This window comes from Puma concolor, chromosome C1 (genome assembly GCF_028749965.1).
Source record: "Puma concolor isolate L17-30 chromosome C1, mPumCon1.1.hap2, whole genome shotgun sequence".
NCBI lineage: Eukaryota > Metazoa > Chordata > Mammalia > Carnivora > Felidae > Puma > Puma concolor.
This window is the reverse complement of record NC_141674.1, coordinates 11,021,573-11,042,509: the sequence shown is the minus strand read 5'-3', so window position 1 is coordinate 11,042,509 and position 20,937 is coordinate 11,021,573. Positions and strand designations below refer to the sequence as shown.

The 20,937-nt window shown below is 53.2% G+C and overlaps 1 protein-coding gene across 10 annotated transcripts in view; it reads right to left on the bottom strand.

Moving 5' to 3' along the window:
• Positions 1 to 20,937, bottom strand: part of TMEM51 (transmembrane protein 51) — a 55,322-nt gene that overhangs the window by 22,558 nt on the left and 11,827 nt on the right. For 2 of the 10 annotated variants that reach the window (XM_086715745.1, XM_086715748.1), the window contains exon 1: positions 5,802 to 6,078. The exons of the other annotated variants lie outside the window; for them this stretch is intronic. The gene's annotated coding sequence lies outside the window, so the exon portion shown is untranslated. Of the gene's footprint in view, positions 1 to 5,801; positions 6,079 to 20,937 lie in introns of those variants that run through there. 10 annotated transcript variants of the gene reach the window in all.

Here is a 20,937-nt window from a genome sequence, read left to right as displayed (position 1 = left end):
AAGGGGGGCTGAGGTTGGTGAGCAGGTGCACACTGCTCCGGACCAGCACTGTGCGCATTCGGACCCGGATCATCTGCCTGGAAGCCCCACAGCGGGTGTCCCCGTCTCCAGCGCATCCGCGGGTGTCCCTGTCGTGTTCCCACCCCTTAGGCCGGGAGCTATGCCAGATGGTCTCTACCCTGCAGGGGGCCCAGGCAGTGCAGGACTTTATGACCCCGATCCACCAATCGGTGGAGGGACTGTAACCACACATCCGGGCATAGGATAGAATTACTGAAGCAAAGGTAGCCAGAGGAGGGAGGCACAGCACAAGTCAAGACTGCTCTCCAAGTCAGGAGAAACGTCCAGGCTGAACAATAACAATGGCCACGCAGTCACTCACAAGAGTAGACGACAAGGACGATGACTAACAATAATGATGATGACCCTGAAGATAAAATAGCCCCTGTCTCCTGAGTACCGCCCACAAGCTGGGCGAGGCTGGGGGATGCGCCGGGGAGGGTGGAGTCTGGGGGGCAGGAGCAAGGCTGCGGACCCCTGGCTCCTGGCAGTCTCCCCACAAACATTAACCGGGCGCCCACAACGTGCCGAGCAGAAGTCCAGGTGCTGGGGGACGAGCACACAGGCCCTCTCTTTACAAAAATCCAGGATCAAGTTGGAAACTCCCAAACAGGTAATCGAGGGTTATCTATGATTATCACAAAAGTCTCTGCAGGGACCCTTTAAACGAGGCCCTGCTGTGCTCTCCACAGCGCCAAGTTGTCCAGAGCCTGTCGCACAAGTCACTCCCAATGAGTGTCCCCGGAGGTCTGGGGACCGGGCTACGCTGGGCCGCGGGAGCCAGGCTGCCCAAGGCCACCTGGACCAGGACGCAGGTGCCAGGTGGTCAGGCGGGTGCTCCTCCCGGCCCTAAGTCTGGGCGCCACCAAGCCTGGCCAATCAGATCTTCCCATTTCTCAAAGGGCGGGGCCTGGGCCAGCCAGGACCAATGTGACTTAATTCTTCCTGGTTGAGGAAATGCCCTTGAGGGGAACCCCCACCGGGGCCCCTTCCTGGCTGGGTTTGCCGGAGGGACTGGAGGTAGCTGGTGGCCGTCTGGTCCTCCCCTTTGGGGGGCGGGGGGTAGGCTGCTCCAAGAGGGAGCCAGCGTGGAGGAAATGTGAGCGGAGGCGAGCCCGACGCCAGAATCCATCCAGGGGGACCTTACCGATGTTTCAGTTGGATGAACCCAGATAAATCCTCTTGCCTAATAAAACAATAAAATAAAATAATGACTTAAAAAAAAAAAGCCCCCAAAGCAAAACCAAACTGGCCAGTTGCCCCCATTCTTCCCCTTTCTGAGGCAAGTTTGGCGCCAGCGAGTGAGCAGGGATCACCGCCCTCCGCGAGGCCCCACCCCCCTCACATGTGCTCTCGGATTGCCAAGTCAGGCCCCGAGCACCTGCAGAGGGAGGCGCAGGCGTTCTGGAACACACGGTCAAGGGTCAAGGGCTGCTTGCAGGTGATAGGATCGCCTTCCTTGGTGGGGATGTTTTGAGGAGTCATCCTCAGGGTCCCTGTCAGGGTCACTAAGACAGCTCTCTGGCCTTGGCAGTGACTGAAGAAGGATGTGGTCCCGGGACTGAAAGCTGGCAAATCTCTCCCTGGTCCACACTGCCCTCCAACATGCCACCCCGATAGATGCTGTCATAAATCACGAGGTTGGGAATGCCTCTAGGCCGTTAGCAGGAATTGCAAGGCAGAGAGGAGAACCAGGCCTGCCCTTGGAAACTTACCGCCAAGGTTGTAATGCACATCTAGCGAACGGATACACACACAGGAAGAAAGAGGGAAACGCGCACCGGCCGAGCCTGCAGGGACGGGCAGACGCATCCAAGGGGACGCCATCGCTCTACCCTGGGGGCCGGGCACTGTGCTGGGCACCGAGAGGGCGGTCAGCGGCACTCTGCCCTCAGCCTCCCGCAAGCCCAAGAGGGCGGAACAGAAGAAATATGAAGGGGGGGCGGGGGGCAGTGGGCAGGAAGAACAATGAGGCACAAAGGACCCAAAGGAGGGAAAAGTGAGCAAAAACGGAGTGACCCCCGTGAAAGCACAGGAGGAGGAAGAAAGGCCACTAGAGTCAGGGGCAAGGAGGACCCGGCCCCTGACAGGCAAGGGGGTGGTTGGGGAGACTGCTGGGGGGTAGGGCGCAGATACAGCACCGGGGTGTGGGTGAATTTTTTGGAAGGGGGGTGAATCCCGTGCTGGGTGCCCACTGGGCAGCTCCTGCCTCTCTGGTCAAACAGCCAGGCCTTTGTCCTCCGGCAGCTGTCACAGGGGCGGGCCCGGCATATGCTCTGTGTGCACAGGTAGGCCAGCGGGCACAGAGGACTCCAGACCCCGCCTGCTGGGCAAACATCTGCCACCCCACATTCGCCGCAGTGGCTGCTGAGCACAAAGGGGACCCAGCAAGCAAGTGGGGCCCTGGGGAGAGGCCACACCCTAGGATGGCCCCCCGCCCCTTCCCTTAGGTAAAGGCCAACCTCCCCTGGACGTGGACCATGAAGGCCTCCTCCGTGGCTTCCCTGCCTCCTGGCCTGCCCACTCTATGCTGCTTTTGGGTGGGTCTTTCCAAAAGGCAAATGTGATCAGACCACCCTCAGTCAAGATCCCTCCATGGCTCCCCATCACCCTCCTGGCCCCTAGCACCTGCCTGCCTCTCCCCCCAGGCCCGGGCTGATTTCCATGCACTTTCCACGCACAACCTCATTTCATCCTCCCCACACCCCTGTGTCTCACCCCGTTCCACAGACAGCTGAGGGTGGGAGAGGGTAAGTAACCCAATACCAGCTTCCCACCTTGGCAGAGTCACCATCCTCATCTGGGCTCAAAAGCCAGCTCATCTGTGACTGCTGGCTCTCTCTCGTCCTTCCCATCAGCCCCTGTCATCCTCAGGGTCCATCTCTTCCTTCTTTTCTGTTTCTTTTCTACTCCAGGGTAGAGCCTGACACCTCACTGTCCCTACCTGGCTTCCTACCCGTGCGGTCTTTCGTTTCTGTCCAACTCATCCAGCATGCTGCTGCCATTTTGATCCTCCAGAAACGGGCTTTTTCATCCTGTCACTCTCTCGCTCAGAAACCCTCGGTGGCTCCCCACTGCCAGAGGATCAAAGACCGAAGTCCTTAGCTTGGTGTTCAGGCCCTTCTGCCCAGCTCGAGGGGTCTGGGAAACAGGTGAGGAGCCTTCCTAAGGAGCCAACCTGATGCATCCTGGCCTCGCTAGGGGTTCTTCCTCTCCCTGCTGGCCTGCTGGGGCAGGGAGGGGCTGGCTACCGCAGACCATAGCTGTATTTCAGACACTGAGGTCCTCGTGGCTGCCAGAGCGACCTCCCTGGCCTGTGGGGTCCCTGCCTGGGGTTTTCCAGGGGCAGGGAACACTTATTTCCACTTTGGGGGCTCCGTGGGGCCTCCTGAAGGACGGGAGCATGGGGACAGGAGGGTGGTCACAGCCTCAGCACTCTGAATCTGAGACTCCGCACGGCTGTGGGGCTCCACGGGCAATGGGGTTACCGCCCTTCCCTTCTGCCACAGAAGGGCATCAAAGCAAAACAGAACCCAAACAAAAAGTATCTTCTCTTCTACTGCCATCTAGTCATGGTGGAAAGGTTAGTGTGACAGTAAAAACAGTAGGAGAGAATCTTGGGAACACAGGGCATGCCCTTAGATGACATCGATTTTTATTTGGGGAAAATTTAATACACTGTCCTTCGTCTTCTAATTCTGCTGTGAACTGATGAAGGGATTCTCACCCACAGGCCAGAGTCTACATGCAGCATTTAGAAGCTACAAGGCTAAATTACGGCTCCCTCGTCAGCCATTGGAACCAACCTCTCATACGGATGTGACCAAGGGAAAAAAAAAAATCAGAAACATACCCTGTTACCACGCATCGCATTAAAAATAAATTAAGAAGAGACAATTTATTATAAAAGGATTGTCCCACTTACAAGAAAGTCTCAGGCCTCAGTTTTCCCATGTGGGAAATAGGAGGTCGGGTGAGACTATAGATTATCCCCAAATTTCTTCTGGCACTGAAATGCTCAGATTTCCTAAACTAGTCCCTGGTAAGAGAAGGCTTGTACCATATAACGATATGCAGGGTTTTTGTTTGTTTGTTTGTTTAAAAAAATTTGTTAATGTTTATTTACTTTTGGGGGGGGGAGGGGCAGAGAGAGAGGGAAACACAGAATCCGAAGCAGGTTCCAGGCTCTGAGTTGTCAGCACAGAGCCCAACGCGGGGCTTGAACTCATGAACCGTGAGATCATGACTTGGGCCGAAGTTGGACGCTTAAATGACTGAGCCACCGGGGAACCCCTATATGCAGTTTTTAGAGAGCTCTTTAGAGAAAAGAATTTCCCAAGTTTTAGAGGAAATAGGTTTTAGGCTACTTGCCCATCTCCTGGCCCCTCTGGCTGGGCCGTGAGCTTCATCTTACGGTGAGAGCAGAACAGATTTGGCAAAACAGATGCCCCGCCCCCCCCCCCCCCCCCCGAACCTCCCCCATGTTTTGAACACTTGCCTCAAATGTACGGGAATCTGCGTATATGCACAGAATAGCGCCTGGACGGCTACGTAGCAAACCCAGTGGTTATCTTTGGGGTGTGGATGGGGTGACAAAAGGGGGCGATGTTCTTCAGACCTCCTACAGCCTCTGCACCAGGCTTTCTCCACCTCAGCGCCACTGATGCGCCTGGCTGATAATTCTTCGTCGTGGGGGCCACTGATGCGCCTGGCTGATAATTCTTCGTCGTGGGGCCCATCCTGTGCATGGCAGGATATTTAGCAGCATCTCTGGTCTCTACCCACCAGATACCAGTAGCACCTCAATCCCAGCTGGGACAGCAAAAATGTCTCCAGACTTGGCCATGTGTTCCCTGGTGGTGGGAGAGGGGAGATGCCCATGCCAAGAACCACTGCTCTAATGATTGGTTTAAGATTTTTTTTTTTAGGGGCGCCTGGGTGGCACAGTCGGTTGAGCGTCCGACTTCAGCCAGGTCACGATCTCGCGGTCCGTGAGTTTGAGCCCCGCGTCGGGCTCTGGGCTGATGGCTCGGAGCCTGGAGCCTGTTTCCGATTCTGTGTCTCCCTCTCTCTCTGCCCCTCCCCCGTTCATGCTCTGTCTCTCTCTGTCCCAAAAATAAATAAACGTTGAAAAAAAAAAATAAAAAAAAAAAAGATTTTTTTTTTTTTAAAGAAGCATGTGCAGTACGTTTTATTAAGATGATTAAGGATATCTCCATTCAACACTCTGGCAGGTGTTCTCAATTCTCTTTGCCCCAAGATGTCGAATGCACCCACGTCCAGATACACCGACACCTACTTCCGTTGCTGGAAGTATCCATTACCCGGATATCTACATCTGCCTCCTGCTTGGTCCCCCTGCTGCTGCCCTTGCCCCCATGGCAGCCACAATGAGCTTCCAAACGTGCCCTTGAGTATGTCACAGCCACTGCCTGGCTCCCCACTGCCCTGAGAATAAAATCCAAACTCCCCACCTGCCCCCCGGGCAGGCTGTCGTCTGGACCCCGGCTCCCTCTGCCTTCTTCCAGGCTCTGGCGGCTCACGGCGGGGTCCCCAGCTTCCCGGGCAGCCCCGGAGCTGGTTAGAAAAAGCGGAATCCCAGGTCCACCCCAGACCTCCTGGCTCATTTCTGCAAGTGCATCGTCAAGTTCGAAAAGAGCTGCTCCAGTCTGCTCCTCCCCCCTCCACCGCCTCCGACCACACTGCCCGTCACCACTGGCTCCTTCTCACTTTTTACTTACACGTCACTCTCACGGTGAGGCATTCCAACGTCTTCGATCGAGTAAGTTGCCTCATGTGATTCCCTATCTTGGCGCCCTGCTGGTTTGGGACACAGCTATGAGTGCAGCCTGTAAGCGTCTTGTTGGTTTGCCCTGTGTTTTGTCTGTCTCTCTCCCCCGTATCCCACACCCCAGAATAAGCTGAAGGAGGTCAGGTGAAGGGAAGACAGAACCAGACACACAGAAGGCATTCTGCAAATATTTTTGGAATGAACAATAGTCACAAGTATTACACCCTTACTGCCTGGCAATACTTTGTTTCTTACATGGATTATCTTGTTTATTCTTCGTGAAACCTACGAGGTGAGATGGGTAGTATTTATGATAATCCCCATTTTGCAGATGAGGAAATAGAGGCACATGACACAAGGTCTCACAGCCGGTGGCAGGCTCCCCACCCGGAGCCGGGTGGGGACAAGATCTGGCCCCACGACGACACCTGTCACCACCGCCCAACCCCACCTCCTTATTCCTAACCAAAAAGCATCTTACACACGTACTCTCGGGGGCTCGGCACTGAAAAGGATTTCCTAGTGAACGGTTCTACAAAATAAGGAATTCTGCTGTTGGGAAATCATCATCCCTTCATGTGCTTTTTGGGAAAATTACATCTCTGTGTTCGGAATCTGTTTACGCCGGGTCTGTCTCTCCAGATGGTCCCAAAGACTGTTGCTATAAACCATTTTACCTCCAGACACGAGTCCAGAAACAAACCCGACAGGGAAGACACAGGGATGTTCAAGTGAAGGAACGGTTGATATTTCGATGCCCTCTGTCCGGCGGGAGCACCTTCACCCCTTGTGGCCACCAGGCGAGTCACTGTTCGTCTTTGGACATCCATCCTTTTAGGACCCTCCCTGTCTGCTCTCTCCAAGGAGCACCAGCCACGCCCCTTGTCACTCACTCAGGGCTGTACCAAGTACTCCCTCCACGGCAGCTCCGTGACCCTCCGGGCACTTATGACCTTGCCCGACCTCCCTGAGAGTGATGGCCATGTGTCCCCACGGCCTTATCATGGGCACAAGCTACCGCGTCTTCCCACTTCCGGAACCTTCTCACTGCACCACGCCCGCCATGTCCCAGGCGCTGTGCTAGGCTGTGCGCGGTAGTCATCTGTCTTAATTTAATCCTCAGGTCAGTCCTTTACGTGAGGAACGTGGGGTCTCAATTTTGCAAATGAAGAAAAGAGCCTGAAGCTCAGAGAGGTGAAGTGATTTGCCCAAGGTCACACAGCCGGTCAGTGAGAGACCCCCAAATTTGAACGGTTCAACTCGAATCGCATTAGGGAACACCAGGCATGGTGCCGACACCTTGGCTGCTCGATCTCACAACGGCCCCGTGGGGAGGGGGCACGATTGTGCCCATTTTACAGATGAGGAAACTGAGGCCCGGAGAGGCAGATGGGCATATATTCAAGGTCACATAGCCAAGAAGAGAACAGGGATTTGAACCCAGAAGGGACACGCCAGGCTGTGCTGCCACTCTGCTTGAAGCCTACGGCGATCACACATTTTTTCGTCCATTTACCTATTTTTTTTTAAGTTTATTTATTTACTTTGAGAGAGAGAAAGAGACAGCACGAATGGGAGTGGGGCAGAGAGAGAGGGAGAGAGAGAGAATCCCGAGCAGATTCCACACTGTCAGCACAGAGCCTGACGCGGGGCTCGATCTCACGAACCGGGAGATCATGACCTGAGCCGAAATCAAGAGTCGGACGCTTAACTGACTGAGCCCCCCAGACGCCCCACACATTTTTCACTGAGAAACCAGCATGCTCCAAATCTCATGCAGGCAGCCGGATGTCACGGTTTGACTTTTGTCTTCCACCCAAGGGAAAGAGAAGCCTGAGAAACCCACGCTGTGGTCCCCAAAATGCAGGCAATCAACCGGTCAATCGATCAGTCACACAGACTCTCAACACACAAAAGGGTGGCTCGTCTGCCTTGAGCACGGTCTCGTTGAGCTCCGGTCTCACAGCCAGCTCAGTGTGGCGGGAAGCCTGCCGTTCGTTTGGCCATGACAGCACCTGCCGGCCCCGCATCTCTCCCAATGGTGGAAACAAGATGGCCAGGAAACAGAGCTTGGGATGAAGGTTTTGAGTGTTTAAAGTGAGAGAATCCGAGAGAGGGTTTAATCGCAGACCTTCAGATTCGACTGGACGTGGTCCAAAAAGGCTTTTTGCCGCCCCGGAGTCTGTCCTGTGGCCTCCTTGAAGGCCTGGAGGACAGCTTCCCAAGCACCTGCAGCCCATAGGGTTATTAGAAGCGTTAAATTAGGTAATAATAGTAATAACAGCCAACATTTACTACATGCTTCCCAAGCTCAAGGCACTGTGAAGAGAGAAGTATTGCCATCCCCTTCATTTCACAGACGAGGAGCTCAGAGAGGCTAAGCCACTTGCACAAAGACACACAGCTAATTGCGGAGATGGGGGACCTGAGCCCTGGTGGACTCTTGAGCCCAGGCTCCTAATGACTGCATCCTCTTATATAGTTCAACATGGACACAAACCAATCAGCATGGTGTCTCTAACACAACAGTTCTCCAACACAAGCCCAAATCGTGATTATCTGGAGGGTGGCCGGGGAGACAGAACCCAGAGAGGGCCTATCTAATTCTGCCCGATGCCCAGCATCTGGCAGACGTCTGCAGCCCCGCGTGGAGTCCTGCCCCCTGATCCTAGCATAGCAGACCCTGTGATGCCTGGCCGACAGCCAGGATCAGCCCGGTGACTGAGGGCGCTTTGTCCGTGGCTTAGAGCTGGTCTTGCCGATCATGGGGAGTCAGGCCCAGGGCCGGACTTTGACCCCAGTTAGGTTTATGCTAAGAAAAACCCAGACTAACAGTAAGTCCTTGACATCTTCAAAGACTCGACTGTCTTGGCCAGAAGAGACTTTTGCAGTTAGAGTCTGGGGGTGCCCATCCCAAGTTGGGGGGCAACGCTGTGCTACTGATTGAAATGCAGATGCCCTTGGGTCCCCTCCCAAGACCTGCTGACTCAGAGTTGTTGGGGCTGGGGCGGAGGCAGCTGCTTGCTCATTTGTTTATTTGTTTGCCTAAGGCAGAATTTATATATAGTAAAACGCATAGATCTTAGTGCGCAACTTGAGTTTCGACAACTGTATACGTGTATACATGTAACCACTGGCCAGAGTGCCCTGTGTGGTGCCTTCAGCCAGTGAACCCCCACCGTCCGCATCCAGGCAGCCTCTGATCTGCTTTCTGCCATGATGGGTTCACTGAGCCTGTACTAGAAGCTTCTCCCGATGGACTCATACAGCACGTGCTCTACGTCTGCCTCGTCGCGCTCCTCCGCGGAGCTGCCGGTAACGTGTGGTCTGTTTTGTTCTTCCTCTTGCTGAGCAACAGCATCACAGTTGACCTGTTCCCCTGCGGAAGGACACCTGGGCTGTTATGCCGAAAGCCACCATGAACATTTGCATAGGAGTCTTTGCGTGGGCCCTTCTCTCGATCAATCCCCAGGAGCGGGGTTGCTGGGGGCACAGGTAGAAGAATTTATCTTAACCCTCTCCCCAGGTGCTACGCCAGTCCAGCGCGGGTAGGATTCCCTGCCGTCCTCTCCCTTCAGCCCCCTCTCCAGGCGGGAGGCCCCCGGAGGTGACGGGACCTGCCCCGGATCACAGAGGAATCCGTTTTCCAAACCAGTGATCGTTCCACGTTTTGATCCACATTTGGCTTTGAAAGCTGAACCGAATCTGGACGGTGTGCTCTGACTGATGATGTCAGCTGTTCACACCAGGGCTCAAAAGCCCAGGGAGATGGCACCAGGAATATTCTGGGTACCGAGGCTTTAACCGAGTCTCGTGGCTTCTCTCGCTATGGTCTACGGATTGAAGGCGTTGATCAAGACCCATCATTCACGGCCCCGCCTCTAAACCCGACCAGGGGCCCTCAGGGACCCCTCCCCCCATGCCAATTTAGCCCAGGCAGTAAAGCAAGGTGGTTAGAGCCCGTGATGATTAGATCCAGTGATGATTAGATCCAGGGGAGCCTCGCTCCCCTCATGTGTGAAACGGGCATGCTTAGCAGGGCTACCTCACGGTACCGGAGGAAGTTCGAAACAGTCCCAGATGTACCACAGGAAGCAGCAGAGGTTGGCTGTGCGGCAGAAGGGGGTCAAGAAGCAGAGGGAACGGGAACAATGAGGCCCACCGTTCCCTGAAGTCCCCTGCGCCCCCAACCTTGCATAGCTAGGGCGACGCCCGCTAAGTGAGCAGGTTCTGGGGCTCCGTTTACAGGCTTAACAGAATCAGAATCTGGGGTGGGGCCCAGGATCTGCTTTTAGCACGCTGCCTAAGTGGTCCCGATGCTCGCCAAAGCCTTGAAACCCTCATCCCGAGCGTGGAGCCGGGGAGAGCCTGGGAAGCCAGCCGGGCACGAGGGTGCAGAGACCAGTGGGGTGGAAGGAAGGGCAGTTGAAGCTTTCTGGAAGAGCCACCGAACGGAAGGAGGCCAGGGAGGACGGGAGGCGGATTTATTCCCCCGCCAAGACTGGCTCCTGCCTCTGCCCGGGAGTGCCAGCCAGAGGGGCCTCATGTGGCTCTGGACTTAGGAGGCCCCGGGTTCAACGCCCAGCTAACACCCCTTCCTGGCTGGATGAACTTGAACAAGCTATTTCAGGTGAGCTGTATAAAGGGTATCATAAAATGTAGGGCTTCTCTAATGCAATCGGCGGAAGGAGGGCACGAGCTCGAGCGGGTAGAGCGTGTAACGCCAGGCCGGGCATCCGCCACACGGTTATTGCCGACGTTACACCAGGATTTCACCTTGCTTCCGCTTTGGGTCTGGGAACGCATTTCCTGAGAACCAAGAAACGTTCCCCAACCCATACGACCCAGGGACAGGGGACGCAGCTCTCTCACGCGTCTGGCTGGACAGCCTCTTTGCCTCCGGCCGTGTTCGCCTTCTTTCTGTCTCAGCTGTAACGCAGCTCCTCCAAGATGTCCCTAGGGTACCCATTTGCTGAGCTCTGTGCGGCTGAGTAACGGGTCTCCCGCCAGCCAGGGAGGCCCGGGGCTGCAACCTGAGTGGGGGGTGGGGAGCAAGCAACTTCACTGCGCTGAGCCTCAGTTTCGTCATCTGTAAAGTGGACATCATAATAGAACCCACCTTAGTGCGCTGTTGTGGGGCTTAAGTAAAACAGGCAAGCCGGATACACCAGGGAACCTGATGCCTGGCCCCTAGTACATACTTAACAGATGTGATCACAGACCTGTGGCATCCCTGACCAGGGAGGTGGCTGGTAACTGTTTTTTAGGACCCCTCCCCACATGGCTGGAAGCCCGTCCATGGGGAAAGGAGATTCTTCTGGGCTGTTTAGGGCGTGCTGTGGCGTTTAGGTGGCCGAGGGAGATTCTGCCTCTGCTTCCCACCTCCGGCCAAAGCGCATTCAGATTTCAAGGAGACCTCCGCGGTGGGGACCATGAGGCCCAGGCGGGATAAGTGGAACCAGGAAGGACCCTGGGTTTGTCCCGTCTGTGTCCCTCATTTCAGAAGAGAAGGCGGGGGCCACTGTGGAGGGAGGAGAGCCAGAAGTCAGCAATCTCATCCGTCACGAGTGGGGGATGAGCACCGGGGAGGGGCCTACGGATGCCCCCGCCCAACCCGTCATCCCCAAGTGACAGGAAGGAGACATCCACCAGAGACCCAGGAGATGACAGAGACCCAGGAAAGTGGGGCCTGGAGGGACTCTGCCCGAGGTCCCCAACAGCAGGTGGCTGGGCCAGGACTTGAATCCTGTCTCTAAGGCTCTAACACCAGCGTTCTCACATTTGCCTCCAGCCAGGGGCCAAATCAGGCAATCTTAAAAGAAAAACCAAAGACAGAAACATAAAACACACATGAAAACAAAAATCCCAAACCAGTATAAAATCCTTGCAGAAGCACAGAGGGTCCCAGAGAGACCATGTCCATACCGGTTACGAGGTGGCCACAAACAGGCCCTCCCTCCGGTCTCAAACGCACTGCCTTTCCCCAGGATGAGCTGTTTTTTGTCAGGCTGTGTCCCCTTTTGTCATAAGACCACCCGCATCACTTCAGCATCTTCCACTCTGCCCGCCCCTCTCCTTCCTCCTTCCCGATCACGGTGCAAGAGCTCACTATTGTCCCGGCGACCTGGTCTGGAAATCTCAGTGACCGCGGGCATTCTCTCCCCTCTTTACTCCACCCTTCCCCCCCCCACACACACACCGCCCCAAATACCCACACCTCCAGGTCCCCACCTGGCAGCCTGAGGGCTGGATCTGGCCCGTGGATGTATCTTACTCGGCCTGTGAAAGGTTATTTACGGAACATGGAATGGTTGACCAGCACTGACAGCCATGGGTGATCTCCGACACAGAACTTGAAAATCTGGAAACCCTGGGGCGCCTGGGTGGCGCAGTCGGTTAGGCGTCCGACTTCAGCCAGGTCACGATCTCGCGGTCCGTGAGTTCGAGCCCTGCGTCGGGCTCTGGGCTGATGGCTCAGAGCCTGGAGCCTGTTTCCGATTCTGTGTCTCCCTCTCTCTCTGCCCCTCCCCCGTTCATGCTCTGTCTCTCTCTGTCCCAAAAATAAATAAACGTTGAAAAAAAAAAAAAATTAAAAAAAAAAAAAAAAAGAAAATCTGGAAACCCTGGCCCGAATCCTCACAGGTAGCAAGCAGTTGGTGCTGAGTCAGAGCTGTGTCCTGCGGGAGGGGCCCGCCTTCTACTTTGCCACAATCCCCACCACTACCTGCTGCCTCATACCTGGCTAGACTCTCTCCTCAACAGCCCCGCTGCCCCCTTTCAGACACGTGCATTTGCAACTCCTGTCCACTGCCCCGTGCAGTGGGTCCCAGCCTCGTTCCTTCTCCCTTCCCAAAGCCTTTCTTTGGCCCCCAGCCGGCTCTCCTCTACTTCCCAGGCACGGTTCATTGTGATAATTACGATCACGCACTTCTCTAAGGCTTTCTCAGTCCCCAAGTCCAGCCGTGACATCCCTCCAGCCCCTGTGTGGCTTCAGAGGAGTCCCTCACCGCCCACAGGACAAAGTCCAGCTCTTCGTCCAGGAGCGTCTGGACCACCCCATTCAACATTCCTTCCTATGTCAGTGTTCCCTGGGCACCTGCTTGGGGCAGGGGGGGGCCCTGGCACCAGGGAAGGACAATCAATGAACACAACAATACAGGGTGAATAAAAACGTGCTTTCTCCCAGGAGAAAGATCAGTGCAATGTCAGGGACGTGTCCAAGGGAGGGAAACAGTCCTGATGTCCCCCCTCCGGTCACATGGCCCCGCGCTCTGCCCTCTGCATGCTGTCTGGTCTGCCTGCCTTGGCTTTCTCCCCTCCCCCCGCTGACCGTGAAGGCCTAACCTCCTTCCACACCCAGCTCTCACGCCCTTTCTCTGCGAAGCTTCCTCGCACGGCCAGCGAGAAGTAGCTGTCTTCTTCTCGAGCCTCGTCCACGCAGGTCACGTGTATGAGCCTCCCGATCCTGGCCACTCAGGGGGGTCTTGAGGGTGTAACTTTCATGCCACTTCCTCTACCCGCACTTGAAGTTAAGCAGGCAGGGCTTCATACCTGAGTTCGTCTTATCACGGCCTCTGGGCATTTTTACATTTCTCTGGGACTCTTCTCACACTGAGCCCCGGAACGGTACACATCACAAAATCTCAATGACCCTCTGCTGACTCCATTCATTCAACAAATGTTCCCTAAGCAACACTGGGTGCCAGACACAGGAATGAGCAAGACAAAGGCCCGTTTCCAGGAAGCCCGTCTTCTACTGAGAGAGAAACAACGTAAGGAATGGGATGAATTGTTCAGAAAAGAAAGAAGAAAACATCAGCATCAAGGTGAAGGTGGTTCTTTAGATAAGGTGAGGGAGGAAGGCCTCTCAGAGAAGGTAACAGTTCAGCTGGGACCAACAAGGCAGTAGCACAGCAGAATGGGAAGGTGGGAGGAGGCCCAGGTGGGGACAGCGGGGAGTGCAAAGGCCCTGAGGCAGAAATAACCTCAGAAGGTGGGCAAGGCAGAGGGGCAGCAGGGAGCCAGTTAGGAAGGTACTGCCCTCACCCAGGGCAAAGCTGACAAATGGAGATGAGCTTATTACGGATTTGATTGGGGAGAGAGAGATGGGGTGAGGGGGCCAATGATTTTAGCCTGAGCAACTAAGAAGACACTAGGGCACCCTTAAGGACTGAATTTAAATCCATGTGTTGAAGCCCTAACCTCCAATGTGATGGTATTTGGAGATGGGGCTTTGGGGAGGAGATCGGGTTAGATGAGGTCATGAGAGTGAGGCCTTGGTCTGATGGGATTCGTGCCCTTATAAGAAAAGACTGTAGATAGCTCTCTCTCTCTCTCTCTCTCTCTCTCTCTCTCTCTCTCTCTCTCCACACACATGTACCAAGAAAAGGCCACATGAAGACACAGCAAGAAAGCATCTATCTGCAGGTCAGGAAGAGAGCCCCTCACTGGGACCTGACCATCCCTCCTTTTCTACCCTCGTAGCAGCTGAAACGCAAAACCCTCTGTGTTCCATTTGGGTGCTCATGCTTTGGGAATAACGGCTTCTTTAAAAGCCTATTTCAGGGGCGCCTGGGTGGCGCAGTCGGTTAAGCGTCCGACTTCAGCCAGGTCACGATCTCGCGGTCCGTGAGTTCGAGCCCCGCGTCGGGCTCTGGGCTGATGGCTCGGAGCCTGGAGCCTGTTTCCGATTCTGTGTCTCCCTCTCTCTCTGCCCCTCCCCCGTTCATGCTCTGTCTCTCTCTGTCCCAAAAATAAATAAATGTTGAAAAAAAAATTTAAAAGCCTATTTCAAAGCCAAGGGTCCTTTTATCAAGCAGCCTGGCCCACGAGGCATTGCTTTGATCCGCGGAGGAGCAGCAGACATTGCAAAATCTTCCAGCTTGCTTTCTTGGAAAAGTAGTTCATTCTATGGCGCAGACCCCCAAAAATTCACTGAATGTCAGAATGACAGACATGAAAAGGAACGACGGTTATGGAAATGTTCCAAGAAAACTTCAGAGATTCCAGATTTAAGAAAGAGTTTTGAGATAAAACAGGCCTGGAGGTTGGAATGATCTTGATGGAACCATTTTGGTGCAAAGATGGAATTTGTGGGGCACCTGGGTGGCTCAGGCGGTTAAGCGTCTAACTCTCGGTTTCGGCCCAGGTCACAATCTCACGGTTTGTGGGATGGAGCCCTGCATCGGGCTCTGTGCTGACAGTGCAGAGCCTGCTCGGGATTCTTTCTCTCTCTCCCTCTCTCTCTCTGCCCCTCTCCTGCTTGCACTGTCTCTCTCTCTCTCTCTCTCAAAATAAATAAATAAATACACTTTAAAAAAAGATGGAATTTGTGAAATTTGCCCAATGAAGAAATAAGCAACTGCTATTTTTTTGAAGAAAATTAAAAAAAAAAAGTATAATTAACATACGGTGTTATATTCATTTCAGGTGTGCAACATAGTGATTCAACAAGTCTGCACATTACTCAGTGCTCATCATGACAAGTGTGCTCTTAATTAATTCCCTTCACCTATTTCCCCCATCGCCCGCGCCCAACCTCCCTCTGGGAACCATCGGTTTGTTCTCTGTAGTTCAAAGTCTGTTTCTTGGTTTGTCTCTTTTTCTCTTAAATTTTTTTTTCAACGTTTATTTATTTTGGGGACAGAGAGAGACAGAGCATGAATGGGGGAGGGGCAGAGAGAGAGGGAGACACAGAATCGGAAACAGGCTCCAGGCTCCGAGCCATCAGCCCAGAGCCCGACGCGGGGCTCGAACTCACGGACCGCGAGATCGTGACCTGGCTGAAGTCGGACGCTTAACTGACTGCGCCACCCAGGCGCCCCATGTCTCTTTTTTTCTTTATTCGTTTTGTTTCTAAAGTTGCACACGTGACTGAAATCATGTGGTATTTGACTTTTGACTTTGTCTATTTTATACTCTCTAGATCCATGCATGTTGCTGCAAATGGCGATATTTCATTCTTTTCACGGCTGAGTAATATTCCATTATATATATATATATATATATATATATATATATATATATATATATATATATATATATATCACACCTTCTTTACCCACTTACTTGCTTCCCTAGCTTGACTTTGGTAAATAATGCCTCAATAAACATAGGGGTGCATATACCCTTTTGAATAAGTGTTTTCATTTTCTCTGGGTAAATACCCAGTAGCAGAATTACCAGATCACGTGGTAATTCTATCTTTAATTTTTTGAGGAGCCTCCATATTGTTTTCCACAGTGGCTGCACCAGTTTGCATTCCCACCAACAGTGCACGAAGGCTCCTTTTTCCCCCTCATCCTCGCCAACACTGGTTATTTATTGCGTTTTTGATTTTAGCCATTCTGACAGGTGTGAGGTGATACCTCATTATTGTTTTGATTTGCATTTCCCTGATGATGAGTGGTGGTGAGCGTATTTTCCTGGTCTGTTGGCCATCTGTATGTCTTCTTTGGAAAAATGTCTATTCGTGTCCTCTGCCCATTTTTAAATTGGATTCCTTGGTTTTTTGGTGTTGAGTTGTGTACGTTCTTTATATATTTTGGATACTAACCCTTACTCAGATACGTCATTTGCAAATGTCTTCCCCCATTCAGTAGGTTGTCTTTTTGTTTTGTTGATGGTTTTCTTTGTTATGCAGAAGCTTTTTATTTTTCTCAAGTTTATTTACTTATTTTAAGAGAGAGAGTGCAGGAGGGACAGAGAGAGAAGGAAGGAGACAGAACCCTAAGCAGGCTCCGTGCCGTCAGCACGGAGCCCAATGCGGGGCTTGAACTCACGACCCGAGCCGAAGTCAGATGCTCAACCAGCTGAGCCACCCAGGCGCCTCAAGTTTTGTGCAGGGTGTAAGAAAGTGGTCCAGTTTCATTCTTTGGCATGTAGCCGTCCCGTTTTCCCAACACCGTTTGTGGAAGGGACTGTCTTTTTCCCATTGTCCATTCTTTGCCACCTTTGACATAGATGGAAGATAAAAGTGGGTGCATTTATTTCTGGGCTCTCTATTCTGTTCTAGTGACCTTTGTGTCTATTTTTGTGCCAGTACCATACTGTTTTGATTATCATAGTTGGGTAGTATACCTTTTTTAAAAATTAAAAAAAAAATTTTTTTTATTTTTGACAGAGTGAGAGGGAGACAGAGAGAGACAGGGTGCGAGTGGGGGAGGGGCAGAGAGAGGGGGCGACACAGCATCCCAAGCGGGCTCCAGGCTCTGAGCTGTCAGCACGGGGCTTGAACCCACAAATCGTGAGATCACGACCTGAGCCGAAGTTGGACGCTTAACCGACTGAGCCACCCAGGCACCCCATGGGGAGTTCTGATCGTGCTGATTGATGATCTGAGCAGAGCATCGCTGGGGTGGGCCACAACTGTAGCAGCCGGAGGTCCTGCAGGGAGAGCTGGGGAGCCCACAGCCAAGCCCCCGAGAAACCCCCCGCGGGCTCAGAGAGGCAGCCCCGTGGCAAAGGCTGAATGATCTGTTATGGCAGCCTAGGCTGTGTCAACTCGGTTAAGCTGAAACTGCTGTCCCCAGAATCCCCCTCCCTCTTGGCTCAAGGTTAGAAGTGGCCAGGAGAGGAAATGGTAGGAAATCTGGGAGGAAACTGCACTGGCGAGGAAGACGCAGCGATGGGCGGGCGCCACGCGGCCCAGCCGGTTTGAGCCGATCCTGCTGTCTGATCCGTGCCCAGCTCTTCCCTCTGACTGCTGGTCCCACTGATCGACAGTGTCCCCAGGCCCGTCACTGGACACCTGCTGGGCACCCACTGGCAACAGCTGCCCACAGCCTTCTCCACGAGTCTCCCTGTGGTCTCACCTTGGTGGCTGGACATCCGGGGCCCTCAGCTCCTGTGTCACTTTCACTCCTGACCCCCCCTCCCCCGCCATGGCCGTGTAAGATCTAATTCTTATCATAAATCCCCAATTCCACAGGTCGCAGCGGCCCAGTGTTCTAGGTTCAGCCCGAACGAGGTCATCACGCACACTTGCCCGCAGACCTTTCCGTCTCGGGTAGTGGTTCTCCAAGTGTGGTCCTGGACCTCCAGCATCAGCGCCCCTGGGAGCCTGTTAGAAATGCAAGTTCTTGGGGAGCTGCATCAGAAAATTCTGGGGAGCTTCTGACACGTGCTAAAGTTGAAGAACCACTCACGCGTGTAGGCACTTAAAAAGCCTTCCTCCTCCGTTTCCGCCCGGGATGATGAAAAGGTTCTGGAAATGTTTATGGTATTATGTTACTCGTGTAATTTTACGTTGTGTGAGGGCCTCCCCTTATGCCCGCGAACGTTGGCATTTATTGAGACATTGTGCTAATCGCCGTATCACCCTCACGCCAACCCTCCAAAGGTGGCATTACTAGTCTCCCCGTTTAATCGATGTGGAATCCAGAGAGTCTGACCCAGAATCCAAACTTGTAGCCAATATGCCATTAGGCCCAGAGCACTGACTTATCTCTCTGTGCAGGAGACAGAAACCAGACGTCAGCCAGTGCGGCCCCTGGTCTCCACTTAGAAGCAGTATCTCAGGCACCCGGCTTTACCCTGCCCTGCAGCGGGGGGGGGGGGGGGGGGGGGGGGGGGGGGAGGGAAGGGGGTGTAGACTGGCCCGCTCCCAGGTCTACACCCCAGGCCTGTTGCAATAAAGCCCCCCTCCCCCGGCCGGCCCCAGGCTACTGGAAATGGTTCCTTTGGATTTGGAGTGCGTTTATTGGAATGGAAAGATTTCAAAAATGTTTTAAGTTTATTTATTTATTTTGAGAGAGAGAGGGTGAGCAGGGGAGGGGCAGAGAGAGGGAGAGACAGAAATCTCAAGCAGGCTCCTCCCTGTCAGCGCAGAGCCCAGCGAGGGGTTCGAACTCACAAACCATGAGATCGTGACCTGAGCCGAAACCAAGAGTGGGACCCTTAACGGACTGAGCCGCCGAGGCGCCCCTAGAATGGAAAGATTTTTTTTAAAGTGATAACGACAATAGCAGAATCTAGAAACATATTGCGCATTTACTGTGCGTTTAGTACTTTTTCCACATAGATCATTCAATCCTCACAAAATCCTAAAACTGTCCTCCTCATTAGGAGAAATTCGGCCGGTGCCCAAGTCACTTGAGGTCCTGAGGGCCAGCGCTTGTACGTAAATCTGTGACTTTAATACAAAATAATACATGTTTCTCTATAGGAAATTTAGAAATGGTCGCTATCCAGATTTTTACACGTTTTGTGTCTTTTTTAAAGCTAAAAAATTCACCGCCTTTATACTCTGCTTTTTTACATTAGATTAGAGTTGTCTTTCCATGATGCTCAAGGTCCCCATCACCGCCACGTTTCACAGCCACGTGGCATTCCTGCACGTGGACGTACCACACAGTCTCGTCCAGGCCTTCATGTGGGACGTTTGGGTTGTTTCCACAAGAAGACACTTCAACTGGGGAAACACGTGTGAACTAGGGCGCTGAAATTTAGCAAAACCTCCTCCCTACAACAAGCAGCAATTTGGGGCACTCGGCTCTGCAGGGATGGTGTCTGTGGCGGAAAGACCCGCGTCCCAGGCAGCAACGTAGCCGATACAGGTTTATTTGGGGTGCAGACGTTTGGGGGGGGGCAAATGCTTTCATCTTTGTGTGCAGAAGACGAGGTAAAAATGTCTGTGAGGTTTACCCATCTCACTCCTTAGAAAGAAAAGCTTGATCCCTTGCAACGAGGTGCCAACGTTCTCCAGAACACCAGCGCGTCTCCCTACCTGCCAGTTCTGAGGTGACACAGCAGGTGCATCGAGCTAAACAGCAGTGGTCTCGTTTCTCACTAGAGTGTGGTAGTTAAGAACACAGACTCTGGAGCCAGACTCCCTGGGTTTAAACCCCGTCTCCACAGCTAGTGGGTGGTGTTATTAGCTCACCAAGCCCTTGGAATCCAAGCACACTGAAGATGGAAGGAGCCTGGGTCTCTGAATGACTATGTCCCCGAAGTCCCCACCCTCCCCACCCAGCAGGCTATATTGTGACCCGACTGTCTTGAGCCTTTGAGATGTGAGGCTGTTTGCACAGTAGCTAGCCTACTCCTGCCTCAGTTTCCCCATGCCACTGAACCCTTGCGAGGGTGATTTGCGAGTGACGAGTCACTACACGCAAAACGCTTGGGCTGGTGCCTGTCACAACTTTATACTAACGTTGGAAATGCCTTGTAAGGTCAGACCCTCCCTCCCTGCAGCCGACCCAGGATCTGCCTCCTTCGGGGCCACCCCACAACTCCATCAAGAGTACTGACCCCACGAAGGACATTTCCCTAAAACATTCCTGACACTCATCATCAACCAGACGTGGCTCTGGCTGCCAGGAATTTCCCGAAAATCTTTTTGACTGTGTCTCAGCCTGAAATCCTCTCGTAGGAAGCAAATGTGTGTCCTCCTGTGAGAAGTTCCCAGTAAATGGATAACTCCATCCGGGGCAAGAGCATACGCGTGTTGTTCTAAAGCTGCCAGCACACTTCCCCAAAGGCAATGAGTCAGTAGAAACATGCAGGGCTGAAGAACTCCGTGAACTTCATGGCTCTGGCTAAGCCAGGCACAGTCCCCCCTTCGCCCGGGATGAAACCGTCCAATCGGAGGTTCCATCAGCTTCCATCCACACTACGAGGCACCAGTGATCCAGAAATTTGGAGCTCGCATCCGCCCCCCAGCTAATTACACATTTAACTACTTTCTATCAGTAAAAGCTTGCCTCTCTCGTACCCGCTCACCATGCCTTTTTGGGTAAGCCATGTTTCTTTGTGTGTGTGTGTGTGTGTGTATGTGTGTGTGTGTGTGTGTGTGTGTATGCACAGACCCTCATGAAAGCTACTGACGCCCCAGAGAAAAATGCAGAGGCAGACGGTTTGCCATAAGATTTCAGGTGGCTGGTGGGTCCTCAAAGGCAATCTGAGGACCCTGACATGAGTGATTACATGTTTCAAAGGTCCCAACAATTTCAGAACGATCCTGACAACTCTTAACACTTGAACATCTAAAAGCAACACTTAAAAGCATCTTATACCCACAGAGAATTTCTGGAAGCATATACAAGAAACCCGCGAGCCGTGGCTATCTCTGAGGAAAGGCACTGGGG